We start from the raw sequence: 7,845 nt of genomic DNA, 5'->3' as shown, positions 1-7,845 counted from the left end.
GTGTTTAGATTAGATATCCAACAGAGGAGCATGACCAAGTCTATTGTCTCAAAGCACATACGTATCTTTACAAAATTGAGGCTTTATTGCTCTGCATGTTAAATTGTTGCAACTTTTACACCATCAGACTTTATATAATATAGTCCATTGCAAAATTTTCACTTCCTGAACTGCGTTTGTGACATAATATTTGAAAATGCACTTATCAGGATTGAAGATGATATGACAATCATTATTTATAGCTACCTTGTATATAGATAGTAAGTTATGATTAAAATTTGGAACATACAAGGTTCCCAACAACTTCAATCCATTTTTAAGTTGAAAATCACCAATAAGGTGACAAAATTATCTCTCGTAGTTAGTTTAATAATGTGCTGGTGTCATATTAATATTTGTCAATAAATTTAAAGAGGTTGTTATGTAATTTATGGCTCCAGAATTCACTATCCGCTCATTTGAAGAACACTTGACACTATAACACAATATCATAGCAGAAACCATGTCTGATAATGGAGCATCCATTTCCTCCATCCATCTGTGATATGTAGATTACCTGGAATCATCTTCGAGACCTTCTCAAACTTTTTTAAAGTCGACTCTGTGCAACATTGTCCATTCTGTGCATTACAACTCTGTGCAACATTGTCCATTCGTCCACCTTTATTTTGATTCCATTTCCCTGGAATTCTTGAGTCACTTCATTTATGACTCATAGATTTATTCCTTATATGACTATTATGCACTTTGGATAATAAATTCAGTATTGAGGGAATTGTTGCTCGTGACACATTCAACGGTATAATGGAAATAATGTCAGAGTCAAAAGACTGTATACATCGGACAAAGCATCCTGCATCTGATTGTGCTAATAATGGGATTGCCCATGAGGTTTGTAATATTGTATTTTTGCACCGACATTTAAATATTTTGTTAAATATTTATTTCTTGATTGGCCATAAACAATGTTAAAGCTCATATATTTAAATAACTTATCATCTTTAAGAATAAATTGAATTTTATGATTTATTAAAGTGTTAATGTGGAAACTTAATTAATATCAATCTTTCGGTATATGTCTATATTAATTTGATTAAATATATAGGGTTACTTCCTTTAATCACAAGTGCATGTAGTTGGATTAGTTTTTAATTTTATATAGTAGGTAAATTTGTAATTTCCTACTTTGATGATAAATATTGTTGTGTGCAGGTTACTAAACTTATAATAGAGAAGTTGGATAAAGAGCATAATATGCACGGTAGAGTAAAAATTTTCTTTCTTGTGGATTCCATTTTGAAGCATTCACATAGGCAGAAAGGTAAAACCCAAAGATTTTTGGATTTAATAATTTTTAGGAATTGTCTACGTCACGAATCAGGATTTATCAAGGCGTCAGGTTCTGACAGAGAAATCAGGATATGATCAATTGTTAGGATATGATGTATCCGTTGAAAGCTTCATTATTATCCATTGACAATCTATTAAATCATCCGTTGATGTCTACATATGAATATCCGTTCAAAGCTATAGCATATCTCCGTTGACCAGGTATTCGTGAGAATGACTTGGATGACAAGTCCGAACTGCGAGATAAATTAAAAGGTGTTGTTTTATAGAATTATAGTTGATATAATAGAAAGTGGTAGAATTATACTATAACATATCTTCATAAAGATAAATATAAACTATGATTTGATTCATCTGTTTTACTTTACTTTATAATATCGATTTGTTTAGTAATTATATCCAACCCCCCTTAAACAATTACTTTACTTGGCAACAAGTGGTATCAGAGCGGTAAAATTAACTATTAATTTGAAAAGGTCAAGATGTCTAGAAGTAAGTATAAAAGCATGAAAATTCCCATCCGGAAGAAAGCTAATTACTCTAAATGGAGATAAAGATGTTGATGTTCCTAGAAGCTATTGATGATACATATGTTGATATCATCTAAACAGGACTCCATACCCTGTGGAAACTGTGGCTATGACCGCAAATGTTCCTAAACACTATGCCAGAAAAGAAAGATCGAAGTGGTCAGATCAGGAATCGGCTTCAATGCTAAAGGATACAAAAGTCATGAATATTCCGCACAATAGTTTGGACAATATGATATCAAACAGAGTGATTGCTTGCAAGACTGGAAAGGAGATATGGGACGCCTTGGAGACACAGTGTCAAAGTATAATAGAAATTCAAGACAGAATAGAGAGTTGTTCTTGCGCCAAGAATATGACAATTTAATGTGAAGGCCTGATAGATCAATTGGTTAGAAAAGAATATGAACAGAGAAAAACCCAAACACTAAGTTTTTGAGCAGCTCTTCCAGAATATTGGGATACTTAAGGATCAATAATCAAACATCAATATGATCTTGATTCACTGACCTCCTGGATGCAAGTGTATGGGATGTTGAAAACTCATGACCTTCGAGATCTAACAAAGGAAGAATAGAAAGAGTCAGATGATGAATGTTGTGGCTCTCAATGCTAAGACTCATAAAAGCAAGGAAAAGATGATTGAGAGGTCAAGAAGATGGAACATGATGGAAGAGTCAGATACTGATAATTTATGACACATGCACTGATGAGGATACCGAGATTGATCTGGATAATCCTTAAGTTGTTGAAATGGCAGCAATGCAAATTAAAGGCTTTAGAAAGATGAGGTTTGTAAAACTATAAAGAAGAGGTGGTTTCAATACAAGATTTTCTGGTGATGATAAAGGCAAGTTCAGAAAGACTGATTGACAGTACACCAAGGGAAGGAAGTTTTACAAGACCAAGATGACTTGTTACAACTGCCAATGAAGGGGACATCTGGCTTCTGAATTCCCCAAGTTAACTGGAAAGGCTTTGGTCATAACAAACTCCAACAAAGGCTGGATGGACTCATCATGAACTGACAATGATGATGAATGATATGCACTCATGGCAACTCATGAAGAGGATGCTTCAAGAACTGATAAGGTACCTTCAGTTATATCCCTGTTGATATTGATAACATTTCTGAACTGAAAACTTATACTCTTTACATGTCACTTTTAAAAATAAGACTATTGAATGTGACAATTTAATTGCTGATAATAAGAAGCTTAGAGATAGAAATAATTTTTTAGAATCTGAGTTAGTATGCATGCATGAAGGCCCAACATAATGAAACTCTAGAAAAACATCAAGTATGCTAGACTAGAGAAAGTTCTTGAGAATGAAAGAGAGGTGTTTAAAATATTGATGACTTCAGGAAAGAAAGTTCATAGTTTCAATAGTGACAAAAATTAGAAAGAAAGTCTGGTTTATAATAAATTTACTGATAGGAATATCAATAAGGCTATTAATTCATGTTAAGTTTGTTAGAACTAATAAAATGAAGTGAAATCTGTCTATGAAGTTTTTTCTACCTCTAAGAATTCTGATGAGATGAAATCTAAACCTAGAGTCTCTGATAAAAGGAAAGAAGAGCCTAAAATTCAAGAAAAGAAAAGAAAAAATATAGGACTTCTTTCTAAAAGTCAGTTACAGAAGAAAATTTTTGAGTTAACTAATAGGACTCCCAAATCTAGGAATAAGAGAGGTAGAAACGGAAAACAAGAGATAAATAAGGAAAGAAATTATAAGTACATTCCTCATGCTCCTAGGAAAGCTTGTTTTAACTTTGATAATACTAATCATATTGCTATTGATTACAGGAAGCCTAAAAAGAAAATTTTTAAGATACATGAGTCTGATATTAGTGGTAGATCAGTACTTTACAAAGTCTAGAATCCTTGTTCTCATTGTGGTAGCAGTTGACATTCTATTTACACTTGTAAAGATTATCATAATTTGTATCACAATAATTATGATCCTTTTCCAAAATTGAATAAAATTGTTTTTTAAATAGAACTGCTAAATTGAATGTGCATGCATCTTATAAAGTTAAAACTATCGCGATAAATCCTGATGGAGTAACTCCTGATGGATTAAATCCTGACAAGAATTCTTTTAATATAAAAATATATAAGATGTCAAAAAGGACCCAACAAGTGTGGGTTCTTAGAAATTCTAACTGATTTTTATATTTCTGATTACAGGGAAACAAGAAGAATGTGCTTGTCTTGTACTGTGGTTGTTGGGCATATATGAGTGAAACTAAATCCCTGTTATCAGAATATGAGTAGAAGGCTGGCCCAATAGTTTTCTATGGTTATGTCAATGTAGGAAAAATACTGGGATATGACAATATAATAATTGGAAATGTCAGCATCTCAAACGTAGCTCTGGTAGATGGACTGAAGCACAATCTGTAGAATATCAGTCAAATTACTGACAGAGGTTTCTATGTTGTATTCTATGACACTCACTGTGAAGTAGTTCATAAGATCACATAGAAGATTGTTTTCAAAGCCTATAGATACGAGTATATAAAAGTTGGAAAATCATGCACTCTAGAAAAGGTTGCACTCGTGGTTAATAATCTTAAATCAGGAAAAAAGGAAAATCCTGATGCTATTAAGTCAAGATTGTGATAATGCATGAGTTAAGGGGGATCAATGTAAATCTATCAGGAACTGACCACACAATTATAGGGGGAGCTTCGCATGGAACTAATACTGTAGTTTACATTACTAATGATTTGTTAATTTCTGACAAATTGATCAGTGAAAAAGAGATTCTTGATTTTGCTATTAAATTCATTAATGCAAATGCTGAGGGGGAGAATCATGAATAAATTATTGATTTGGATTGCAAATTTGATCTCAGCAAGTGATTGACAAGACATGATTTTTCTTACAAAGGACGGTAACATTATTTCTTTCATGATTTTAATTGTTACAAATTTGTTTTATTCTCCTTGAAGTAATCATGATTAACTTGTCAATAAAATATCTTTTATATTAAGTCTATTTGAATTCATCTGCTCATCTGTTCCACTTCTAACCATTCTTCTCCCGTTTTGAAACTCTTTTTGAGAACTATACTTGCCACCTGATAGATTACACATTTGGCAAAAATATTTGCCTATTCAAAATCTTATTGTAAATTTCTGTTGTAGTATAGTTAATCAAGATTTTTTTGGTTATATTCACATAAAAATGTTCTTTCCCTATCTATCTTATGAATCTGTGAATAAGTTAAAGCCTTGTGAATTAATTTCCATGTCTTGTAAATTGGCTTCAAATGTAATATCGAAATATTTTAAGTTGTTACTAATTACTTTTCACTTCCACATATAATCGGACACATGTGTAGTACCGAAATATCATTATTGCCTGTGTTATTAATGTCACATATATAAATTGTGTCGACCCTACTCAATCTATTATGTTATCTTTATAGATTCTCCATTATCTCCTAACTTTTGTGCTCAAATTATTTTGCAAATTATAGTGTACTCGTTTGCAGTCGCTTAAACAATCTTCTATTAACCAAAGTCGATGCCATCAGGTTTCTTGATTCCAGCTTATGTTACGAGGATGCCATAATTGCAAAATGGTATGTTGAATTAGATCAATTTCAAGAGTGATGTTATTCATTTAGACTAGAGTGACTTTGTCAGTCCCACCCTAGTCGGCGGTTGACCAGAATTTGAAGTAGAATCTGGAGGCTAATGAATATAAAAAGAAGTTATTTTTAGGTGAGGTGAAAGAACAAAAAAATAATAAGCAGAGAAAAGTAGATGTACTTCTACAATTATGCAAAATGAGATGTTGTGGGGCTAGCCTGTGTGCCTCAACATCTTTCCGCTTGCTGCAAGTCCCCTCCATGCAAGGCACACATGAAGAATAGCAACTGCAAGGTCCCGAATTAATCAACAAAATTGGACATCTTCATACCTCTGTCATTCACGTTCTGAAAAGGTTGAGGTTAGTTAGGCGTTTGAGAAAAAGAAAGGTGGTAAGTTAAAAAAATTCGACCAGTTTTAGGAAGGATAGGGTGCAACGAATAATGGAGAGTAAACAGGGCGAAAAGATTATATTCTCTAAAAATCCTCATTAGCAAAAAGTACACGTAAAGTCTGTACTACAACATTTCTTCTTTTAGCACCTCTATACATCCCAACTTGTATTTTTTCACTTACTATTATCAGAAAAATATTATGATCAATACAAGATAGTAGATTATAAGATACTTTAGTATTCTTTAGATTTTTAACTGATCTTATCACCGGAAATTATACGATGCAGGAACTCAAATTATATGGAATTTTATATAGAGGTTAAAGAACGTAACCTTTGTAACTCTAAATAAACCATTTAAACAAAAAAATCAATTTGAAGTAGGCATCCCAAGAGGTAACAGTTATTGTCTAAGATGGACATAAATCTAACAAACATGAGAGTCATTTTTCCAGACAGGATAAATATTTAAGAAGTCTTAATGACCTTTTCGCCCTTAAAGTACGGGCCAATGTACCTACCAGCCCCAAAAGTAGGGAGTCGTACCCTTTGAATCCTAGAGTATTAAATACCGTTCCCTTTAGCCATTTTCATGATTAAAACAACATATCAGACTAAATCAGAGGGTAAAACAGTCTTTATTGTAAAAAAAGGTCTAAAAGGAATGATATTTGATACTATAGGGGCTAAAAGGAACCGTATGGAGGATATACTAGCTTTGATAGAGAAGATTCATGAAGTGAAAAGAGCTGAGTGTCAAACTTTAAGATTAATTTTAATGATAGATATTTGATGCATTAGTGTCAAACGTCTCTGTCATATAGTGTCCAAAATATCTATTAACTGAATAGGTTTGTAGTTTTACCTTCCACCTGGAGAAAAAGATTAAACATAAGTGCTTCCGATAATAAAATATAGATGTCCGTATCTGCTCACAAACCGAAAATGCAAACATCAAATGTTTGGTTTATGCTCAGCTGCCAAACCCATCAGCCCTCTTACAGCAGCCTATCCTATCTGTCTACTGCATTGCTCAATGAGCATCTGCAGAATTAGGAAAAATTTGTATAATTTGAGACACTCTGAGTTGCTTTAAGCATAAAACTTTAACAAAATGTCATGACCTGCAAGAAATTAAACATGTGTATTTCCAACATAACAAGCGATGGATACAAGGTTGAAAAGGTTGTACTTGATCTTTTCACGGGAATCTCCTCCTTTAAGTCCTATGTCAGCTGGTTTTCTAATTGCAAACTGCTATTTTATTATTATATCTTCAGTTAACTAGCAGTGAAAAACTATATATGAAATAACAAAGATACTTTGCTTTTGTCAGAGAGCAAAAGACAAATTACTACACACTAATTTCACTTAAAACGGAGGAAGAACAAACTAGCAGTGAACAACCATATTAGTGTATGTTGTTACCCGCAGGATTGAGGTGAAGCCTCAGAGGCTGTCCAGATTGATCTTATATACTAAGGGTACAGTCTTTAGTCCGTCATGTTCGATCATTGTATAGAGGTTTAGATATGCTTTGTACGAGCTATTTTGTACACTTCACAGTGTGATATATGTATAATATTCGCTCATTTGTGATATATGTATTCTCGTCTCTCACTTCACAGAGAGAACTTGCGATCATTGTCATTAGGCAGTGTTTATTGACACATGATAGTATTCAAATGATATAACCAAAAGACAACAATGGTATCCGCCGTCATCGTTTTGGAACCTACTGCTCTCGAAAGGAATCTCAGCTGAACTGCTGAAGACAAAACTACAGGTTGCATGCACAAAACATGCACGTCACATTATGGTTAGTTACCCACAAGCTAGTACTGGTGGTATAAGAAGTAGAGATTGAGGTGTTTGGGTAATGGACACTCAACAGAAATGGAACCTTATGTCTTATTAACATTCTTTTTATTTTTCTTGATCTCTGTACAATATCTTCTTGGTTT

Source organism: Apium graveolens, chromosome 1 (assembly GCF_009905375.1).
Source record: "Apium graveolens cultivar Ventura chromosome 1, ASM990537v1, whole genome shotgun sequence".
Taxonomy (NCBI): Eukaryota; Viridiplantae; Streptophyta; class Magnoliopsida; order Apiales; family Apiaceae; genus Apium; species Apium graveolens.
The sequence above is the reverse complement of the archived record's forward strand: the minus strand, read 5'-3'. Positions refer to the sequence as shown.